The sequence below is a fragment of the Protomyctophum bolini genome (assembly GCF_963924005.1).
Source record: "Protomyctophum bolini genome assembly, chromosome: 6".
Classification (NCBI taxonomy): domain Eukaryota; kingdom Metazoa; phylum Chordata; class Actinopteri; order Myctophiformes; family Myctophidae; genus Protomyctophum; species Protomyctophum bolini.
The window spans coordinates 38176168-38200014 of NC_137867.1; the positions used below are offsets into that span (position 1 = coordinate 38176168).

At 40.5% G+C, this 23847-nt stretch overlaps 1 long non-coding RNA gene across 1 annotated transcript in view; it reads right to left on the bottom strand.

The window, feature by feature from the left end:
* Positions 1-23619: 23619 nt before the first annotated feature.
* The window catches only part of LOC308316541, a 10989-nt gene continuing 10761 nt past the window's right edge, over positions 23620-23847 (bottom strand). The window contains exon 3 of the long non-coding RNA XR_013964176.1: positions 23620-23847. This exon is cut by the window's right edge and continues 1740 nt beyond it. This is a non-coding gene — a long non-coding RNA (uncharacterized lncRNA).

The window sequence follows — 23847 nt, forward strand, 5'->3', positions numbered from 1 at the left end:
TCATTTTGGACCATGGGCTATACCCCATATCGTACGGCATACTATAGCGCGCCGTTTTTCATCATTTTTGAGGATTTGAAAAAATGACGAAATGACAAAAACGATGGGTTATAGCCCATGTTTTTTGAAATTTTGAAAAAAAAAGTTAGCCTCGTTTCTCATCATTTTGGACCATGGGCTATAGCCCATATCGTACGGCATACTATAGCGCGCCGTTTTTCATCATTTTTGAAGATTTGAAAAAAATGACGAAATGACAAAAACGAAAGGTTATAGCCCATGTTTTTTGAAATTTTGAAAAAAAAAGTTAGCCTCGTTTCTCATCATTTTGGACCATGGGCTATAGCCCATATCGTACGGCATACTATAGCGCGCCGTTTTTCATCATTTTTGAAGATTTGAAAAAAATGACGAAATGACAAAAACGAAAGGTTATAGCCCATGTTTTTTGAAATTTTGAAAAAAAAAGTTAGCCTCGTTTCTCATCATTTTGGACCATGGGCTATAGCCCATATCATACGGCATACTATAGCGTGCCGTTTTTCATCATTTTTGAAGATTTGAAAAAAATGACGAAATGACAAAAACGAAAGGTTATAGCCCATGTTTTTTGAAATTTTGAAAAAAAAAGTTAGCCTCGTTTCTCATCATTTTGGACCATGGGCTATAGCCCATATCGTACGGCATACTATAGCGTGCCGTTTTTCATCATTTTTGAAGATTTGAAAAAAATGACGAAATGACAAAAACGAAAGGTTATAGCCCATGTTTTTTGAAATTTTGAAAAAAAAAGTTAGCCTCGTTTCTCATCATTTTGGACCATGGGCTATAGCCCATATCGTACGGCATACTATAGCGCGCCGTTTTTCATCATTTTTGAAGATTTGAAAAAAATGACGAAATGACAAAAACGAAAGGTTATAGCCCATGTTTTTTGAAATTTTGAAAAAAAAAGTTATCCTCGTTTCTCATCATTTTGGACCATGGGCTATAGCCCATATCGTACGGCATACTATAGCGCGCCGTTTTTCATCATTTTTTAAGATTTGAAAAAAATGACGAAATGACAAAAACGAAAGGTTATAGCCCATGTTTTTTGAAATTTTGAAAAAAAAAGTTAGCCTCGTTTCTCATCATTTTGGACCATGGGCTATAGCCCATATCGTACGGCATACTATAGCGCGCCGTTTTTCATCATTTTTGAAGATTTGAAAAAAATGACGAAATGACAAAAACGAAAGGTTATAGCCCATGTTTTTTGAAATTTTGAAAAAAAAAGTTAGCCTCGTTTCTCATCATTTTGGACCATGGGCTATAGCCCATATCGTACGGCATACTATAGCGCGCCGTTTTTCATCATTTTTGAAGATTTGAAAAAAATGACGAAATGACAAAAACGAAAGGTTATAGCCCATGTTTTTTGAAATTTTGAAAAAAAAAGTTAGCCTCGTTTCTCATCATTTTGGACCATGGGCTATAGCCCATATCGTACGGCATACTATAGCGCGCCGTTTTTCATCATTTTTGAAGATTTGAAAAAAATGACGAAATGACAAAAACGAAAGGTTATAGCCCATGTTTTTTGAAATTTTGAAAAAAAAAGTTAGCCTCGTTTCTCATCATTTTGGACCATGGGCTATAGCCCATATCGTACGGCATGCTATAGCACGCCGTTTTTCATCATTTTTGAAGATTTGAAAAAAATGACGAAATGACAAAAACGAAAGGTTATAGCCCATGTTTTTTGAAATTTTGAAAAAAAAAGTTAGCCTCGTTTCTCATCATTTTGGACCATGGGCTATAGCCCATATCGTACGGCATACTATAGCGCGCCGTTTTTCATCATTTTTGAAGATTTGAAAAAAATGACGAAATGACAAAAACGAAAGGTTATAGCCCATGTTTTTTGAAATTTTGAAAAAAAAAGTTAGCCTCGTTTCTCATCATTTTGGACCATGGGCTATAGCCCATATCGTACGGCATACTATAGCGCGCCATTTTTCATCATTTTTGAGGATTTGAAAAAAATGACGAAATGACAAAAACGATGGGTTATAGCCCATGTTTTTTGAAATTTGAAAAAAGAAGTTAGCCTCGTTTCTCATCATTTTGGACCATGGACTATAGCCCATATCGTACGGCATACTATAACGCGCCATTTTTCATCATTTTTGAGGATTTGAAAAAAATTACAAAATGACAAAAACGATGGGTTATAGCCCATGTTTTTTGAAATTTTGAAAAAAGAAGTTAGCCTCGTTTCTCATCATTTTGGACCATGGGCTATACCCCATATCGTACGGCATACTATAGCGCGCCGTTTTTCATCATTTTTGAGGATTTGAAAAAAATGACGAAATGACAAAAACGATGGGTTATAGCCCATGTTTTTTTAAATTTGAAAAAAGAAGTTAGCCTCGTTTCTCATAATTTTGGACCATGGGCTATAGCCCATATCGTACGGCATACTATAGCGCGCCGTTTTTCTACATTTTTGAGGATTTGAAAAAAATGACGAAATGACAAAAACGATGGGTTATAGCCCATGTTTTTTGAAATTTGAAAAAAGAAGTTAGCCTCGTTTCTCATCATTTTGGACCATGGGCTATAGCCCATATCGTACGGCATACTATAGCGCGCCATTTTTCATCATTTTTGATGATTTGACAAAAATGAAAAAATGGAAAAAACGATGGGTTATAGCCCATGTTTTTTGAAATTTTGAAAAAAGAAGTTAGCCTCGTTTCTCATCATTTTGGACCATGGGCTATAGCCCATATCGTACGGCATACTATAGCGCGCCATTTTTCATCATTTTTGATGATTTGACAAAAATGAAAAAATGGAAAAAACGATGGGTTATAGCCCATGTTTTTTGAAATTTTGAAAAAAGAAGTTAGCCTCGTTTCTCATCATTTTTGACCATGGGCTATACCCCATATCGTACGGCATACTATAGCGCGCCGTTTTTCATCATTTTTGAGGATTTGAAAAAATGACGAAATGACAAAAACGATGGGTTATAGCCCATGTTTTTTGAAATTTTGAAAAAAAAAGTTAGCCTCGTTTCTCATCATTTTGGACCATGGGCTATAGCCCATATCGTACGGCATACTATAGCGCGCCGTTTTTCATCATTTTTGAAGATTTGAAAAAAATGACGAAATGACAAAAACGAAAGGTTATAGCCCATGTTTTTTGAAATTTTGAAAAAAAAAGTTAGCCTCGTTTCTCATCATTTTGGACCATGGGCTATAGCCCATATCGTACGGCATACTATAGCGCGCCGTTTTTCATCATTTTTGAAGATTTGAAAAAAATGACGAAATGACAAAAACGAAAGGTTATAGCCCATGTTTTTTGAAATTTTGAAAAAAAAAGTTAGCCTCGTTTCTCATCATTTTGGACCATGGGCTATAGCCCATATCATACGGCATACTATAGCGTGCCGTTTTTCATCATTTTTGAAGATTTGAAAAAAATGACGAAATGACAAAAACGAAAGGTTATAGCCCATGTTTTTTGAAATTTTGAAAAAAAAAGTTAGCCTCGTTTCTCATCATTTTGGACCATGGGCTATAGCCCATATCGTACGGCATACTATAGCGTGCCGTTTTTCATCATTTTTGAAGATTTGAAAAAAATGACGAAATGACAAAAACGAAAGGTTATAGCCCATGTTTTTTGAAATTTTGAAAAAAAAAGTTAGCCTCGTTTCTCATCATTTTGGACCATGGGCTATAGCCCATATCGTACGGCATACTATAGCGCGCCGTTTTTCATCATTTTTGAAGATTTGAAAAAAATGACGAAATGACAAAAACGAAAGGTTATAGCCCATGTTTTTTGAAATTTTGAAAAAAAAAGTTATCCTCGTTTCTCATCATTTTGGACCATGGGCTATAGCCCATATCGTACGGCATACTATAGCGCGCCGTTTTTCATCATTTTTTAAGATTTGAAAAAAATGACGAAATGACAAAAACGAAAGGTTATAGCCCATGTTTTTTGAAATTTTGAAAAAAAAAGTTAGCCTCGTTTCTCATCATTTTGGACCATGGGCTATAGCCCATATCGTACGGCATACTATAGCGCGCCGTTTTTCATCATTTTTGAAGATTTGAAAAAAATGACGAAATGACAAAAACGAAAGGTTATAGCCCATGTTTTTTGAAATTTTGAAAAAAAAAGTTAGCCTCGTTTCTCATCATTTTGGACCATGGGCTATAGCCCATATCGTACGGCATACTATAGCGCGCCGTTTTTCATCATTTTTGAAGATTTGAAAAAAATGACGAAATGACAAAAACGAAAGGTTATAGCCCATGTTTTTTGAAATTTTGAAAAAAAAAGTTAGCCTCGTTTCTCATCATTTTGGACCATGGGCTATAGCCCATATCGTACGGCATACTATAGCGCGCCGTTTTTCATCATTTTTGAAGATTTGAAAAAAATGACGAAATGACAAAAACGAAAGGTTATAGCCCATGTTTTTTGAAATTTTGAAAAAAAAAGTTAGCCTCGTTTCTCATCATTTTGGACCATGGGCTATAGCCCATATCGTACGGCATACTATAGCGCGCTGTTTTTCATCATTTTTGAAGTTTTAAAAAAAATGACGAAATGACAAAAACGAAAGGTTATAGCCCATGTTTTTTGAAATTTTGAAAAAAAAAGTTAGCCTCGTTTCTCATCATTTTGGACCATGGGCTATAGCCCATATCGTACGGCATACTATAGCGCGCCGTTTTTCATCATTTTTGAAGATTTGAAAAAAATGACAAAATGACAAAAACGAAAGGTTATAGCCCATGTTTTTTGAAATTTTGAAAAAAAAAGTTAGCTTCGTTTCTCATCATTTTGGACCATGGGCTATAGCCCATATCGTACGGCATACTATAGCGCGCCGTTTTTCATCATTTTTGAAGATTTGAAAAAAATGACGAAATGACAAAAACGAAAGGTTATAGCCCATGTTTTTTGAAATTTTGAAAAAAAAAGTTAGCCTCGTTTCTCATCATTTTGGACCATGGGCTATAGCCCATATCGTACGGCATACTATAGCGCGCCATTTTTCTACATTTTTGAAGATTTGAAAAAAATGACGAAATGACAAAAACGAAAGGTTATAGCCCATGTTTTTTGAAATTTTGAAAAAAAAAGTTAGCCTCGTTTCTCATCATTTTGGACCATGGGCTATAGCCCATATCGTACGGCATACTATAGCGCGCCGTTTTTCATCATTTTTGAAGATTTGAAAAAAATGACGAAATGACAAAAACGAAAGGTTATAGCCCATGTTTTTTGAAATTTTGAAAAAAAAAGTTAGCCTCGTTTCTCATCATTTTGGACCATGGGCTATAGCCCATATCGTACGGCATACTATAGCGCGCCGTTTTTCATCATTTTTGAAGATTTGAAAAAAATGACGAAATGACAAAAACGAAAGGTTATAGCCCATGTTTTTTGAAATTTTGAAAAAAAAAAGTTAGCCTCGTTTCTCATCATTTTGGACCATGGGCTATAGCCCATATCGTACGGCATACTATAGCGCGCCGTTTTTCATCATTTTTGAAGATTTGAAAAAAATGACGAAATGACAAAAACGAAAGGTTATAGCCCATGTTTTTTGAAATTTTGAAAAAAAAAGTTAGCCTCGTTTCTCATCATTTTGGACCATGGGCTATAGCCCATATCGTACGGCATACTATAGCGCGCCGTTTTTCATCATTTTTGAAGATTTGAAAAAAATGACGAAATGACAAAAACGAAAGGTTATAGCCCATGTTTTTTGAAATTTTGAAAAAAAAAGTTAGCCTCGTTTCTCATCATTTTGGACCATGGGCTATAGCCCATATCGTACGGCATACTATAGCGCGCCGTTTTTCATCATTTTTTAAGATTTGAAAAAAATGACGAAATGACAAAAACGAAAGGTTATAGCCCATGTTTTTTGAAATTTTGAAAAAAAAAGTTAGCCTCGTTTCTCATCATTTTGGACCATGGGCTATAGCCCATATCGTACGGCATACTATAGCGCGCCGTTTTTCATCATTTTTGAAGATTTGAAAAAAATGACGAAATGACAAAAACGAAAGGTTATAGCCCATGTTTTTTGAAATTTTGAAAAAAAAAGTTAGCCTCGTTTCTCATCATTTTGGACCATGGGCTATAGCCCATATCGTACGGCATACTATAGCGCGCCGTTTTTCATCATTTTTGAAGATTTGAAAAAAATGACGAAATGACAAAAACGAAAGGTTATAGCCCATGTTTTTTGAAATTTTGAAAAAAAAAGTTAGCCTCGTTTCTCATCATTTTGGACGTTATAGCCCATGTTTTTTGAAATTTTGAAAAAAAAAGTTAGCCTCGTTTCTCATCATTTTGGACCATGGGCTATAGCCCATATCGTACGGCATACTATAGCGCGCCGTTTTTCATCATTTTTGAAGATTTGAAAAAAATGACGAAATGACAAAAACGAAAGGTTATAGCCCATGTTTTTTGAAATTTTGAAAAAAAAAGTTAGCCTCGTTTCTCATCATTTTGGACCATGGGCTATAGCCCATATCGTACGGCATACTATAGCGCGCCGTTTTTCATCATTTTTGAAGATTTGAAAAAAATGACGAAATGACAAAAACGAAAGGTTATAGCCCATGTTTTTTGAAATTTTGAAAAAAAAAGTTAGCCTCGTTTCTCATCATTTTGGACCATGGGCTATAGCCCATATCGTACGGCATACTATAGCGCGCCGTTTTTCATCATTTTTGAAGATTTGAAAAAAATGACGAAATGACAAAAACGAAAGGTTATAGCCCATGTTTTTTGAAATTTTGAAAAAAAAAGTTAGCCTCGTTTCTCATCATTTTGGACCATGGGCTATAGCCCATATCGTACGGCATACTATAGCGCGCCGTTTTTCATCATTTTTGAAGATTTGAAAAAAATGACGAAATGACAAAAACGAAAGGTTATAGCCCATGTTTTTTGAAATTTTGAAAAAAAAAGTTAGCCTCGTTTCTCATCATTTTGGACCATGGGCTATAGCCCATATCGTACGGCATACTATAGCGCGCCGTTTTTCTACATTTTTGAAGATTTGAAAAAAATGACGAAATGACAAAAACGAAAGGTTATAGCCCATGTTTTTTGAAATTTTGAAAAAAAAAGTTAGCCTCGTTTCTCATCATTTTGGACCATGGGCTATAGCCCATATCGTACGGCATACTATAGCGCGCCGTTTTTCATCATTTTTGAAGATTTGAAAAAAATGACGAAATGACAAAAACGAAAGGTTATAGCCCATGTTTTTTGAAATTTTGAAAAAAAAAGTTAGCCTCGTTTCTCATCATTTTGGACCATGGGCTATAGCCCATATCGTACGGCATACTATAGCGCGCCGTTTTTCATCATTTTTTAAGATTTGAAAAAAATGACGAAATGACAAAAACGAAAGGTTATAGCCCATGTTTTTTGAAATTTTGAAAAAAAAAGTTAGCCTCGTTTCTCATCATTTTGGACCATGGGCTATAGCCCATATCGTACGGCATACTATAGCGCGCCGTTTTTCATCATTTTTGAAGATTTGAAAAAAATGACGAAATGACAAAAACGAAAGGTTATAGCCCATGTTTTTTGAAATTTTGAAAAAAAAAGTTAGCCTCGTTTCTCATCATTTTGGACCATGGGCTATAGCCCATATCGTACGGCATACTATAGCGCGCCGTTTTTCATCATTTTTTAAGATTTGAAAAAAATGACGAAATGACAAAAACGAAAGGTTATAGCCCATGTTTTTTGAAATTTTGAAAAAAAAAGTTAGCCTCGTTTCTCATCATTTTGGACCATGGGCTATAGCCCATATCGTACGGCATACTATAGCGCGCCGTTTTTCATCATTTTTGAGGATTTGAAAAAAATGACGAAATGACAAAAACGATGGGTTATAGCCCATGTTTTTTGAAATTTGAAAAAATAAGTTAGCCTCGTTTCTCATCATTTTGGACCATGGACTATAGCCCATATCGTACGGCATACTATAGCGAGCCGTTTTTCATCATTTTTGAGGATTTGAAAAAAATGACAAAATGACAAAAACGATGGGTTATAGCCCATGTTTTTTGAAATTTTGAAAAAAAAAGTTAGCCTCGTTTCTCATCATTTTGGACCATGGGCTATAGCCCATATCGTACGGCATACTATAGCGCGCCGTTTTTCATCATTTTTGAGGATTTGAAAAAAATGACGAAATGACAAAAACGATGGGTTATAGCCCATGTTTTTTGAAATTTTGAAAAAAAAAGTTAGCCTCGTTTCTCATCATTTTGGACCATGGGCTATAGCCCATATCGTACGGCATACTATAGCGCGCCATTTTTCATCATTTTTGAGGATTTGAAAAAAATGACGAAATGACAAAAACGATGGGTTATAGCCCATGTTTTTTTTAATTTGAAAAAAGAAGTTAGCCTCGTTTCTCATAATTTTGGACCATGGGCTATAGCCCATATCGTACGGCATACTATAGCGCGCCGTTTTTCTACATTTTTGAGGATTTGAAAAAAATGACGAAATGACAAAAACGATGGGTTATAGCCCATGTTTTTTGAAATTTTGAAAAAAAAAGTTAGCCTCGTTTCTCATCATTTTGGACCATGGGCTATAGCCCATATCGTACGGCATACTATAGCGCGCCGTTTTTCATCATTTTTGAGGATTTGAAAAAAATGACGAAATGACAAAAACGATGGGTTATAGCCCATGTTTTTTGAAATTTGAAAAAAGAAGTTAGCCTCGTTTCTCATCATTTTGGACCATGGACTATAGCCCATATCGTACGGCATACTATAACGCGCCATTTTTCATCATTTTTGAGGATTTGAAAAAAATTACAAAATGACAAAAACGATGGGTTATAGCCCATGTTTTTTGAAATTTTGAAAAAAAAAGTTAGCCTCGTTTCTCATCATTTTGGACCATGGGCTATAGCCCATATCGTACGGCATACTATAGCGCGCCATTTTTCATCATTTTTGATGATTTGACAAAAATGAAAAAATGGAAAAAACGATGGGTTATAGCCCATGTTTTTTGAAATTTTGAAAAAAGAAGTTAGCCTCGTTTCTCATCATTTTGGACCATGGGCTATACCCCATATCGTACGGCATACTATAGCGCGCCGTTTTTCATCATTTTTGAGGATTTGAAAAAAATGACGAAATGACAAAAACGATGGGTTATAGCCCATGTTTTTTTAAATTTGAAAAAAGAAGTTAGCCTCGTTTCTCATAATTTTGGACCATGGGCTATAGCCCATATCGTACGGCATACTATAGCGCGCCGTTTTTCTACATTTTTGAGGATTTGAAAAAAATGACGAAATGACAAAAACGATGGGTTATAGCCCATGTTTTTTGAAATTTGAAAAAAGAAGTTAGCCTCGTTTCTCATCATTTTGGACCATGGGCTATAGCCCATATCGTACGGCATACTATAGCGCGCCATTTTTCATCATTTTTGATGATTTGACAAAAATGAAAAAATGGAAAAAACGATGGGTTATAGCCCATGTTTTTTGAAATTTTGAAAAAAGAAGTTAGCCTCGTTTCTCATCATTTTGGACCATGGGCTATAGCCCATATCGTACGGCATACTATAGCGCGCCATTTTTCATCATTTTTGATGATTTGACAAAAATGAAAAAATGGAAAAAACGATGGGTTATAGCCCATGTTTTTTGAAATTTTGAAAAAAGAAGTTAGCCTCGTTTCTCATCATTTTGGACCATGGGCTATACCCCATATCGTACGGCATACTATAGCGCGCCGTTTTTCATCATTTTTGAGGATTTGAAAAAATGACGAAATGACAAAAACGATGGGTTATAGCCCATGTTTTTTGAAATTTTGAAAAAAAAAGTTAGCCTCGTTTCTCATCATTTTGGACCATGGGCTATAGCCCATATCGTACGGCATACTATAGCGCGCCTTTTTTCATCATTTTTGAGGATTTGAAAAAAATGACGAAATGACAAAAACGATGGGCTATAGCCCATGTTTTTTGAAATTTTGAAAAAAAAAGTTAGCCTCGTTTCTCATCATTTTGGACAATGGGCTATAGCCCATATCGTACGGCATACTATAGCGCGCCGTTTTTCATCATTTTTGAGGATTTGAAAAAAATGACAAAATGACAAAAACGATGGGTTATAGCCCATGTTTTTTGAAATTTGAAAAAAGAAGTTAGCCTCGTTTCTCATCATTTTGGACCATGGACTATAGCCCATATCGTACGGCATACTATAGCGCGCCGTTTTTCATCATTTTTGAGGATTTGAAAAAAATGACGAAATGACAAAAACGATGGGTTATAGCCCATGTTTTTTGAAATTTGAAAAAATAAGTTAGCCTCGTTTCTCATCATTTTGGACCATGGACTATAGCCCATATCGTACGGCATACTATAGCGAGCCGTTTTTCATCATTTTTGAGGATTTGAAAAAAATGACGAAATGACAAAAACGATGGGTTATAGCCCATGTTTTTTGAAATTTTGAAAAAAAAAGTTAGCCTCGTTTCTCATCATTTTGGACCATGGGCTATAGCCCATATCGTACGGCATACTGATAGCGCGCCGTTTTTCATCATTTTTGAGGATTTGAAAAAAATGACGAAATGACTAAAACGATGGGTTATAGCCCATGTTTTTTGAAATTTGAAAAAAGAAGTTAGCCTCGTTTCTCATCATTTTGGACCATGGACTATAGCCCATATCGTACGGCATACTATAGCACGCCGTTTTTCATCATTTTTGAGGATTTGAAAAAAATGACGAAATGACAAAAACGATGGGTTATAGCCCATGTTTTTGAAATTTTGAAATAAAAAGTTAGCCTCGTTTCTCATCATTTTGGACCATGGGCTATAGCCCATATCGTACGGCATACTATAGCGCGCCATTTTTCATCATTTTGAGGATTTGAAAAAAATGACGAAATAACAAAAACGATGGGTTATAGCCCATGTTTTTGAAATTTTGAAAAAAAAGTTAGCCTCGTTTCTATCATTTTGACCATGGGCTATAGCCCATATCGTACGGCATACTATAGCGCCCATTTTCATCATTTTTGAGATTTGAAAAAATGACGAAATGACAAAACGATGGTTATAGCCCATGTTTTTTAAATTTGAAAAAAGGTTACCTCGTTTCTCAACATTTTGACATGGCTATCTTTCGACGCATACTATAGCGCCCGTTTTTCATCATTTTTGAGGATTTGAAAAAAATGACGAAATGACAATACGATGGTAGCCCATGTTTTTAATTAAAAAAAAAAAGTTAGCCTCGTTTCTCATCATTTTGGACCAAGGCTATACAAATACGACGGCATACTATAGCGCCATTTTTCATCATTTCAAAAAACACCAACAACAAAGACATGTTACCCCATTCAACTTTTTTGAAAACATAAGTAACCAACATTAGCCTTCATCATTTTGACCATCAAAGATAATTACGGAGATTATGACACAAAAGCTCAGCAAGATTGAAAGAGCATAATTCAAGGTTGAAAATAGGGAAAGTATATACAGTTGAGGGTACATCATTGTGTAAACAACATTGCATCGTTATTCAAGCTCAAATAGAAAGTACAAACAGTACATCATTAACACAACATCAACTTTTAGTATACAAAAATCTGATTGATCAAGAACGCAAAAAATGACTTTCACCTTGAAACTCCATTCACACTTAGCTTCTGGACTTACATGCTGGAACATTGGATCATTCTGTGAAAATAGCGGATCTGTAGTCTGCTATTTGCGGGGAAGAGAGTAGGAGGAGGGACAAAGTACGGATCCCTGTGGGACCCGGGTCACAGACAAGGTATACAGGGTTTAAGTGCTTACACTCCACTGGTATATTTCGAATGACGTTTGATTGCTGCAAATGAAACAAATATATCCCTTCATCAAATATGTAGGAATAAATGTGACAATTATGAATGTGTAAAAACATAGGGCAAAGACACAAGCATGCTCTGCAGCCTTTGGCGTAGAGGTTTTATTTTTTCTTATTTTTATTGATACGGACCTCTGCAATAATTACACAACGTCTAACATGCATTATTGATCAGGCGTATTGATAAAATCATATTTTACTGTAAAGGTCTGTTGATTTGATGCATTACGGCATAAATCTCTCCTCACAAGCAGCAGAGGGTTGAAACTCGTATAGCGCTGAGTGATGGATGTCCCTGCAGATAAACACAAACAAACAAGCACGTACGCACGCACGCACGCACGCCATTCATATCCATTGTTTGAACGGAGCACTAAACCAGACATAGGGTTAACCTATTTTGGGCGGGAATCCCTTTTGGTGTTAGCATTACGTTATGCTTTAAGCTATTTAAAAATAGCAGATCTACAAGCTCATAGCGCGCCACCGAGTGGCGCGCTACGAGTTTGTAGGTCTGCTATTTTTAAAAAATTGAAGAGCGACTGACAGACATTTTAGAATCTGATCTCAGGTCAGAATGAAAACTGTTAGGATGTAGAAGACATTTTTAGAATCTGATCTCAAGTCAGAATGGGTTAAAGGCAGGTAAAGATATAACGATATACCCATATCTTTCGCGCGTCGTCCGTTACAGACCGATCCTCACAGGCACGACAACAAGTGTGATCCTCTCCCATGCATCGTGGTCTGTCTCATATGATGTGATATATACTCTGCTGCGGTGTTTATGGAGTCACTTTGCTTCCATCTTATCATGATTTGTATTGTCAGCGGAGGAGGCCGGATCTGCATGGTGGTAATGGATTCTGATGTGGTTTCAAATGCCCCGTGGTGGAGCCAGCAATAGAGATGAATGTGTCAGGCGGCCTGTGTGTACCGTCGGCGATGTCGGGCGGAAACCTTGTATGTTAAAAAAAACTAACAAAACATTAGCTTTTCAGGTTGTATTGTGGGGTGGGGGGGGGGGGGGGGGGGGACCTTTGTTCCAATGGATCCAATGTTATTACTACATTGCCCAATTTTGGGCCAATTGAGAACTTTTTGCTGGCTGCCGGCAAGGCTGCACAAATAACTAAAGGCCATTAGAAAGCCTACTTTCCTTAGTGGGAGCACTCTGAGCCCCCCACCACACATATAAAATGGTACTTTTTGGGCAAAAGGGGTTTTAGTTTCCACCGGAAAAATATACTTTGTTACTTTTACTTTAGTTACTTTTAATTTACTGCACCTTCTACTGATATTGCCCAGATAATTGCCTCATAGAGAATATTTTTCCTCCGGTGAAAAAAAAATCCATTTCTGGCCAAAAGGTACCGTTTATACGTGTGGTGGGGGAAAGTAGGCTTTCTAATGACACACCAGCCTTTGTTTTGGTGAAAACATTATTTTTATTTACGCTAAAGACGAGAGGCTGGTCTGCAATCATGCGAGCGGCGGAAGTCGAGAGTAACATAGCTCTAAATGCAACACATTAGAGCTATGGACCAGAGCTAGGGCTTTCCCCATGTATGGGGATTTTGAGTGATACACTGACTGACTGTTGGAATGCATGATTCAAAAACACAAGGTTTCATAGTTAAACATGGCATATTTTGGGGGAGGGGGGATAACAGGACATGCTGGCCAATGGTAGCGTATTACGCTGGGGCCAAATACATGAACGAGCGAAATAAAAAAACAGTTTCGTCCAATGGGCTCAACTCACAAGCTGGGCACACAGAAGTGACACTACTGCGCATGCGAGACAACGCACATATAGGCCCTGCCAGTCATATTTTTCCAACCCAGAAAAGGCGTGAAAAGGGAGTATGCGCTAGGTGAGCAACTCCATACAATGGGAGGGGATTTCCGGTGCCCTCTCTATTATTTTTGAAGGGTGCCAGCCCCTCCTATGTCCAGCTTTGAGTGTTCTGCCCTTACTATACGTTTGGTGTACAGTCTGTATGGCTTGGCAGACAGCTAACAAAGTCCCCAATAAAGCTCCAAAAAGGTGTCTTGGTTTAGGTTCTTTACTGGTGATAACTTACATTTGTAAAACTGCAATACAGAAAAAATAGAAAACACAACATTGATGTCATATATACTGTACAATCATAAACCAAACATTAGTTATTTGTATGCATCACACAAGATTACAAAGAGAACATGTTGTACTCACTGTACTAAATGCATTCAACATTTTAGAAAAGATCAAACCAACTTACAAGTATATTGCTTTAAGAGCCAAGATATGCTTAAAGAGCCATAAAGTTTAACAAATAACACACAAACTTACAGACTTATCCTGTCCAAGGCCTGATAGAAAGGGTTAACTCAACATGCAGTGAGAGAGCTCTTGACAGTGTGCTGGCTTGAACTGAACTGACTCTGACCAAACTAATCATCAACTACCCTGGTGAGGCTGACCAGGTGAGGAGAATTATTAATTAGGCTAAGGAACATTGATCTCCATTACACATACAAGGCTTAAAGGTAAACTACATAGAAAGTAAACAGCACATTGAGGGTTTGTGTAAACACAAACATTGAAGACAAAAGTGAGGACAAAAATTGTGATTGGCCAGAATGAGATGATGTATGATGACGTATGATGATAATAGTGCCCCTCACTTCACACGGGTGTGATCTAGGGGGGACATGAAAAGTAAATATGAAGATATACATTCTCTCTCTCTCTCTCTCTCTCTCTATATATATATAAATATGGATGGATGGATGGATGGATGGATGGATGGACGGCCAAGAGATGCATTACGAAGATGTGTCATTTCTGCAATGGGATAAATGACGTCTCTGTAGTGTGCATGTTCCCAAAGCTGACCTTCCCCAGCGCACACCGTGAAAGCCGCTGTGATTTACTAGAGAGGGGGAAGAAATCCATATTTCATGCTCCCTCGTTTTCCTGATATTAAACAGGCTGTTATCCTGTTATGCTGATGCTGTCTGTGAGCTAAAAACACCGCCTTATAGAAGCTAAACAGAGAGGGCTAATATGTCAGGTAATATTCGTCGGTGCCTATGGTCTAGCGCATTATCACCCTTTGATCTTGCCACAGGAAAACATAATATGGGCATTAAAAGGAAAGGGCAAATTTATTACTATTGGATGGAAAGGAAAATATAGGCCTTCATGGTTCAGGTTAAAATGCGCCTCGCTAGACCGTGTTTCCGTTCTGGCCGGCGGTTCAAACGCATGTTTTCTTTTTTGGACTTTTCCCTGGCTGGGCTCTGAACCACTTGGGGGTAGTTCCAAAAGGCTGTGGTACGCTGGTGGCGGGGCTGCTTTTCACATTTAAGGAGCCAAAGGGACATGGGGGAGCGTGTTCATGTCCAAGAGGCCTACAAAACCCTGGAAGCCTGGGTATAGAGTTAAACTGCATGGCCCCGCCGAGGCCTCCCCAGAGCAGCTCGCTCCCGCAGAAGGCCCGGACGGGGGTCTGGCCTCAGTACAGGAATGTCATTCAAAGAAGGGCGGAGGTAGGGAAATTGATGTTAATCAGTAGCGATTTGTTTTACAAGCTTGGAGAACGCCATAAACTAATCTGGTTTAAGTGCCCCGGTACTCGGATCAAAGTGGCAGCAGTAGATATTTTTTTTATTTCCTTTGATTTCATTTAGGAAGAAAAATACATCAATGTAAATAGAGCAGTTATGGATGCTCTATACTAGAACCCAGAACAAACGGAAACATAATATTAATGAAACGGATCTTATTCAAAAAGACATAATGTACTCTTTTTTATTTAAATAAAAAGTCATCACTGTCAGTTAAGAACTTCATTTCTAATTCTTTGTGAATTTCTACACACCATGCAATCTTTTACTGTATGGGTGGTGGAGGGGATTGGAGGAGGGGGGAGAACCCCGCCTCACCGCCTGGGTGCAAATACAAACGGAAATGACAGCACGACATCACAACTTCGAAGTATAGCAGTCGGCTATGAACACACGCGCACCAGCTGCTTTTTATATACACCGCGGCGGCCTGAAATGCTAACGCAAAGCCTGTGTGGAACAGCGGCAACAATGCAGGCAGTGTGTCGTGTTCCCCGGTGTCAGGAGACGGGGAGAACAGTGCTAAAAACAAAGACGGCTTCTTCTAATCTGAGCTGGAAGCGTCCAGCGGCGATTCCGCGCGACACGGGTGTGATTGATATGAGCGAGCTGCGTATTTACCGAGGCTGACGGGATGAGAGAAAGAAAGTGTTTTCCTAGCCATCCGCGCGCTTATCTCCCTCCATAAATCACTGCCAATGGGGATGCATAAATGCCGGCCCGCACGTCCTTTCGGGCTCCGACTCGGGCAATTCTACTTTGACCTTTACATTGGGCATTGGTCACTGGCACTAAACGCACGCCGTGACCTCCCCTGACCTCACTCCATTCATATTTAATAGCCACGAGGCCTGATGGTTCCCTCGGACGGGGCGATGCGCACAGGCGTACAGGGCGGCTATAGACACACACAGACACACGCACACACAACGCACTGTACTGCCAAATGGCATTTAATCCCCATGGTTAAGATTGCGATCGTGAGAGGCTGCCTCTCATTCTGCACGTCTGTAGTGATGAAGAGATCCAATAAATGAAGAGGAGAATATTCCAGGAACCAGCCCATGTTGTTGGCTATACTTCATTAGTCTCTGTCCTTTATATGGCTAAGAGACACAGAGCCACCCCCCACCCGCCTATAACAGCCATGCAGGACTCCATGATGTCCTCCGTCCTTTCCTAACCTTTGACTCTGGACGGGGGGATCTAAAGGTTCTGCACTTTGCCCTCTCCCGTTTGACCTGTCTGAAATATACCTTTATAATTGCCCCCACCGCTATCAAACGCACATATGAGAGGGTGCCGGGGGGGAGCGAGGGTTGGGGGGGTCTGTCCAGTAACCTTTTGACCTCCCGGTCATCCATTCTGCTCAAAGCAACCACAGTGGCCACTCTTCCCCCCCCCCCGCCCCGACACACACACACACACAACCCACAATCCCATACTGTATTAGTCTGCATGTCGCCATTATTGATGGGTCTCTTGGAAATATTTTATTGGTCAGTCATGACCTTTGACTGGGGCAATGCAAACACTAACCCCCCCTAAAGCCTCTTATCGACGCGGACAACGTATGATCAGATGATGGCGAACAGAAGCATGACTTTGGCTTGGCTGAAAGACCAGGCTCGTTTGGATTTTTAGGGTCAGCGTTGCTTTTGACTGTAGGATCAATATTGGAAGCGCTATCGAGTCTTGCTATGATGTAAATGGTTCAATGATTCCCAGAGAAAAGGGTAGTTTGACAACATGGCTTGTTGCTACATAAGATAATATTCTACCTCCTACATATTCTGTTGTAGCAAGCAGCATCTTCCCTCAGACAATAAGGTCATATAAACGATTTGGCCAGAGGGGGAAACAATGATAAGGAAATGCTAATGTAAATATATCTAACTAGACATAACAATAATAAAGAACATCTTGAACCTTGATACGACGCAATTGACCATACTTGTTACACGTGTTTATTTTTTCCCTTTCTTTGCTGATCCCCAAGAGAGTGCAATGTCACTGATGACAAAAAAAGAAAAACGCCCAGAAGAAGAAATAGCATCAAATCCCCAGTGCTGCCTCAAGATATGATGTCTCCTTCACCCCCCTATCCGTCCCGTCCTCCCATCACTCCACGCTAAGTCTCTTCATCACAGGAAGGATGGCTCGCACTGGAGCACCCGCAATTAAGATAAGCCCAGCCACAGCTGGACAATTACCTGCCAACTAACCTTTTCTGGAGGCACTTAAGAACCTAAGGACCCCTGAGGATAGATGTGCACCGACTAGAGCACGCACTTCAACAGGCCAGGGGGGGGGGGAGAGAGAGAGAGAGAGAAGGAGAAAGAGTGGCGGACAGACGGACAAGGTCTTGACAATAGAAAGGCAGAGGGGGGGGGGGGCAACAGTTTGCACAGTACTACAGAGGTACAGTTGTACAATAATGTTAAAGGGGAAAACATTAAACGCACTGAGGGCTTGTTTCCATTGTGACTGTGTGTGTGTGTGTGTGTGGGGGGGGGCAAGCTAGCAGACATGTCAAGGTTGAGTGGCAAATACATACATGAAAGAGAGTTTAGGAGAGAGAACAGAATATAGGGTCTGACAGTGCGGGAAAAAGAGAAAGAAATGTAAAAGGAGACCGCAGACAGGCGAGAAAAGAGCAACGGCGTGCAAGATATAGAAAGAGGAAGAGAGAGACCGTATCATGACGAGCTTACCTAATCCTCTGTGTGAGTGTTTGAGGGGTCTTGCGGTGTCAGACATAAGGGGGGCTTTGTGCAGCTTTACCCAGGAGAGGCTCGCTGAGCAGGGGGATCTTCTGTGAAGACCAGACCCCCGGTCCCTTGTCCCCCAAGCACAACGTACCTCAGTCTGCATGTGGCTTTGTAAACACTGTAAATTGATTGCAGGGAGCTGATGAGATTTCCCTGCAGTCCGAGTCATTATCACAGCGTGCACCGTTCCTAATTCTGTCCCATCACTTCCTCCACGGCTTGTCACTCACTCAGTGCATTTTAATGGAACCAAGACAAGAAGAAATCCTTTGAAACCTCAAACCTCTATCGTGCCATCGCCGGTACAGAGTCGCAAAACGCAGAAGAGCGGCTATTGTGTAAAAATGTTCGATTCATAAAAGGCACTGGAGTGTGTTTCTCGTTGCGCAGACCCGACGTGACGTGACGATGTGAGCCGACCTCACCACAGCGGGCTGGGTTTCCCCCCGCTCTGTGATATCCGAGACCCGGGGACCCGCAGGGCAGCCACAGCGAATCAACGACGGATTAATGGATCAGGATCTGGCCATAAATCTCTGCAGGAATTGGAAAGCGATGGAGGACAGTCAGCGGGGCCGACCCTGTAGCGCTGTTGCTTAACGTTTAACCCGACGGATGGATGAGAGCCTTGGCCCGGTTGTTCAGAGCGTTGACAAGGCTCCCCAAAGACTTTGGCTTCTAGAATATACCTTCTACCTTCTAGTCGTTCAACATCACTCATTCTGGAACCCATGTGGCACTTTGACTTAACGATATAGGCTACCATTCCCATTCAGTCCCATCAATTCCCCGACCTTTTCTGGATCAGGGCCCGCTTGAACATTTCACATTTGGCTGCAGTGATTTTTTGTTGTTGTGATGAATCGATTGCTTTCCGGCTTGGATCAATGGAACTGCTGTAGTATACTTTAAGTACCTAATTATTCGCATCACAAAATTTTTTCCATGGTTTTAAAGAAATTATGTTTTACATCCTATATTACATTTGGCAAAGTATTTGTTCAGTCACTATTCAGTCGTCCTTGTGCCCAGTGAATTCACTATGACCCCATGCGTCCACAATGCGCAACCCGTGTCACACACCTGACCAGCCTGCCTTTCCATAATATTCTAAAAACATTAGAATAACCTGAAGCACCTTCAGGGACGAGGACTCGAGGAGCACGCAAGATGTATAGACGCCGCGGACGTGCCCCTAATTCACTGCCGTCGGTATACATCGATACGGCCCTCCACACCACTATAGCGTCTAGAAAGGCCTCGCCGTCATAGATCATGGCGGTTTAACAGTTAGCTGTTGCTGCAGGTGTGCAGGGAACGGCAGTAAAGGCTTCCATTACTGGAGAGAATGGCCCGACTCCCACTGCCCCCCCCCACTCCCCTCCAGACAGCTCTGTCATTACCCATCCATTGTGGGAGCTGAGAGGGACCCATAAGTACTACAGACTTATGGCTTTGTTAGAAACGACTACATCCTCTCCTCTGGTGCTGGAGAGAGAGGGAGAGGGATGGATAGATGGATAGATGGACGGATGGATGGATGGACGGCGAGATGGCGTGATAGAGGTGTCGGATGGGGATGAATCAAGCCCCCCACCCCCACCCCACCGCACAGCAAAACACCACCCCCAAAGTGGAGTGAGGAGGAGGTTGGTGCCGGTGGTTGGTTGTTGGTGTTGGTGAGTGGATGAGGTGGGGGGGGGGGGGGGGGGGGGGCACAGTTATTTGGTGCTATTTTTACAAGAAACGGGTTGATTTGTCTTAGACCATTACCGTCTATTACAGCTGCGAGTCTTGGGGAAAAAAGGTGGGAAGCAGCAGACGTTGGCATTCTGCCTAAAGAGAAATCAATGAAACAAATTAATCCTTCGCAGGCTGCGGTGACACCGTAATCCATCATTCAGGGGGCGCTTTTTACACACACACACACACACACACGGAATCAGGGAGCAAGGCTGGAGGAGCGGGGGGCGGGGGTGAGGATGGTTGGGGGTGCATGGGGGGGGTGCACAGGCCCTGGGGGGACGCTGGGGTGCAGGCATCCATGCTCTGGTAGCACTGGGGTAACGTCAGACAAGGCATGGGGGGAGGGAGGTGGCAGGGAATCATGTGCTTGTGAAGCTTTTCCTATAGCTAGCTGTCAACACACGCACGCACGCAGTCACACACACGCACACACACTAACACCAACACTGTGGGCATGGCTGCGATGTGTGTGTGTGTGTGTGTGTGTGTGTGTGTGTGTGTGTGTGTGTGTGTGTGTGTGTGTGTGTGTGTGTGTGTTTCTCTCTCTCTCTATATATATATATATATATATATATATATATATATATATATATATATATATATATACATATACACACACACACACACACACACAGCCTGTTTGAAACCCACCAGAAGAGTGATAGGTGAAGCTTTATCATTTATTTACACTGAGCATACAGGCAACCATCACTGATTGTTAAAGCTCGGACATATCCAGCTTGAGAAGAGAGAGAGAGAGAGAGAGAGAGAGAGAGAGAGAGAGAGAGAGAGAGAGAGAGAGAGAGAGCAAGCATAGAGGATAGAGAGAAAGCATAGCACTGCAGTGGGGGGTGGGTGGATTTTTTGAAAACAGATTTCCCCTTCTCTCTCTCTCTCTCTCTCTCTCTCTCTCCATCCCCATGCAGCCTCGCAGCGCCTCTCCATGTGGCGTTGCATTGTTCCGATTCCATCGCATGGCGTTGTGGCATTGTCCCTGCGATGACGTGTCGTGTTGCACCGCAGGTCCCCATGGCTACGGCCCCCCGAAGGGGAGGAGGGGGAGGAGGAGGGGCCAGGTGCCCCCCCCCCCCACACCACCGTCTCCGCAGACATGCAGGGGAACCTCGTTGCCCTCTCGCCTGGCAGGGGCAAAAAAAAAGAAAAAAGAAAAAGGCACTTCAAAACCACACAACCCACCCCTGTTTCCATTCAGGCGTCAGAGCCGCCGCCGCACGTGCTCCCGCGGGGGGCTTCGTCCATGTGATCCGCGCCGCCACGGCTCCACCAATTACAGGCCTCGGATCTATGCATGTGATCGAGTCATGTGATCGGCCTATACCCCGGTGAGGAATTACACCCCGCCCCGTCCAATCAAAGGTGCATGTAAATCAGCTCTAGCCTCTAATGAACCCCATGACAGCAGACAACAAAAGAAGAGCACAATTCAACAGGGAATGAGGGAAGAAAGAAAGCTAAACAAACAGGATCTGGGTTGATGTTTCTTTATTAAGATCTCGGTCATGTTGCATATTCTGTTGGCAGTGTTACATCACTAAGAATAAAATAAGGGCAAGTTCAACCTCATGATCTTTTGCACATTTAACCTTTTTAATCTGCCTCCTCTGTCGAACCCCCGGGTCTCGGGATGTGTGACCAAAATACCTGACACATTCCTGTTACATTCATCTTGGTGGCAAACATTTCGATCACTACCAGACCTTAAAATGTTACGCTTTCATGTGTGACATTTTACTCTTTTTCTTTTTAAACGGGGACTTTGAGCTATACACCACCTGCACCAAGATTTATTTTGGAGTTGTGAGATGCATGGGGTGTATTTTGTTCTGTTTTTGAGGTCTATGAGGTGACAGTATACTTCATTAGCAGTGTTGTTTTCGTCAACTAAAACTAAAACGAAAAACTCCTACCGACTACCTTTTTTCACTGTTGAAAACTGAATGGAAACTGAATGAAAAATAAGCTATGATGACTAAAACTAAGACTAAATAATTATATTGACAATTTCGTCAACAAATAAAAAATAGACCCAGTATAAATAAGTTATTTTACACTTGGTTGCGTGCTGAAAATAGCAGATCTACATTGTGAGCTTGTAGATCAGCTATTTTCAGCAATTGTAAAATCAGTCATTACGACGGCATCAAGGCCCGCCAAAACATTTTAGTCGACTAAATCAACTGTAGATTAAAATCGTATGATATATAGTCGACTAAAACTAGACAAACACTAAAACATTCCAGGTGACTAAAATGTGACTAAAACTAAATTAAAACTATTCAAGAGAGTAAAAAAGGCCACACAACAGGTGTGGGCATGGCTAACACAAAGGCACGTGTAGCAACATAGCAACAGAGAAGGGAGGGGGGAGATTGTGAGGCAAAGTAAACAGAGAGCAAGCAGCAAAACAATCCATGAGACTCACCCACTACTGCAATGGATGGTTGAAAGATCAGTAGTTTCCATATTGCATGGTGTTCACGTTGGTAAAAAGGTTGTGATACGAGTGATCCTAAAATGTAGTCCCTTCATTCAGCACAGCTTTGATTTCCTCTAGCATCGACAAGTAGGAACTAGGAAGTAATGAACTATACCAGACTTCCTGTAGTGGCGCTTCAAAATAAGACTCACTGAATAGTATCTTAAGAGAGCAATATGTTTGATTTTGAAGTTCATATTGGTAAGTTCCTTTCTTTCTCTTATTTGCAGGTGGCAAAGAAAAAATAATTATTATACTCACAACGCATTGTGACACATTATGAGCTTATAAATAAGCCATTAAGTGTTTTTGAAAATGTCCAAACAACTTTGACTATAATGCCTACAATGCCCAAAATATGGATGACAGGTTGAAAGTGGATAATATCATTCATCCAATGTCTACGTCCATGTAGAAGTATCACAAACAAGCCTAATCCTGTCCCCTGAGACAGTTAGTTTAAAGATCTGACAAGCAACACCATCGTCCATTGGAGTACAACCCCACTTTGACCTGAGGTTCATTCTAAAAGAGCCTTCTAAATCCTGTTTTCTGAAAAATATTGTTTTATTCAATTGTTTTACACTAACTAATATTGATGCATCGATTTTAATTTCAACATATCATTTAACTTTGTATCGTATCGAATCGTTTTGAAATGCAAATAAGAGATTGTATCAATACTAAGTATACTTGTGCGTTGTATTTAGCAATTTTAAGAAGTGGTTTAATTACTTTTCCATTCCATATCGCTACAGGCTACAGCTACACTATGTGTGTATTCTCTGTGTTCATGCCAAGGTGCACTATCCACACGTTGGACACATGTCATTTATTTGCTAAATAGAAATGTTATACTGTATCGATTTTAAATCTTTCAATCGTATCATATCTGATCGTCATGAATCAAACAATACTGTCCTCATGTATCGTATCATCAACCATATACACACGCACACGCACGCACGCACAACATATAGGTGTAACAGGTCTTTATTTGTCATGTCAGCGTAACAGAGTGGTGACACTTACCTCAACCAAGCCTATACCAACTAGAAACGTCAATAGTCCCTCATTTCCCCCCATAAGACACAGGTGGTAACATTCTGCTGAGCAGCACAGCGCAAAATTGGAGGAAATGGTTGGGGGATGGGGGGGGGGGGGGGGGGGCATGTGAACAAGCCAAGGGGGGAAAGGAGGGGGGACCGAAGAGAGAGAGAGAGAGAGAGAGAGAGAGAGAGAGAGAGAGAGAGA